The following is a 533-nucleotide window of genomic DNA, read 5'->3' as shown; positions in this document are numbered from 1 at the left end:
GTGGAAGGTTTTTCGATTTAAAAAATTCAAAACTTTTTATTGTTGCCGAAAAAAAATAAAAAAAGCTGAGACTGAGACGTCGCGATTTCACAATTTCATAGAGTTTTCCGAATATTGTATGTCACTAAACTACCAAACGGCTGGACTGATTTCGTTAAAATTTGGACCATATGTCAATACCTTGAAGGGAAATTTTCTGACTAAAAATTTTATCGCTAGGTGGCGCTGGGGTCGGGATATTCCTAAAAACTTCATTTAGTTGCAGATGTGGCTCATATTTAGAACATTTGTTAGCCAGTTGAAAATAATATACTATAATATATTTGGACTAAAAACTTACTAGATAGGTGGCATTGTTGAAGATATTCCTAAAATTCTTATACACTGGGATATATAGATATGCCACAATAAAATGTTGAAAGCCCTTTTTTGAGAGTACACTGAGGGAAATAATGCATAGTAAAAATAAATACTTTATATTTGATTATCGTTTAAAAATGTTCGTATTTAAAAATAATATTTTCATACAAAAT

The 533-nt window shown here is 30.2% G+C and overlaps 1 protein-coding gene across 1 annotated transcript in view; it reads left to right on the top strand.

Moving 5' to 3' along the window:
* The window catches only part of LOC118741536 (restin homolog), a gene marked incomplete at its 3' end in the record, with an annotated part of 232,484 nt that overhangs the window by 24,715 nt on the left and 207,236 nt on the right, over nucleotides 1–533 (top strand).

Source organism: Rhagoletis pomonella, unplaced genomic scaffold (genome assembly GCF_013731165.1).
Source record: "Rhagoletis pomonella isolate Grant_MI unplaced genomic scaffold, Rhpom_1.0 Rhpom_scaffold_00006, whole genome shotgun sequence".
Taxonomy (NCBI): Eukaryota; Metazoa; Arthropoda; class Insecta; order Diptera; family Tephritidae; genus Rhagoletis; species Rhagoletis pomonella.
The sequence above is the reverse complement of the archived record's forward strand: the minus strand, read 5'-3'. Positions and strand labels throughout refer to the sequence as shown.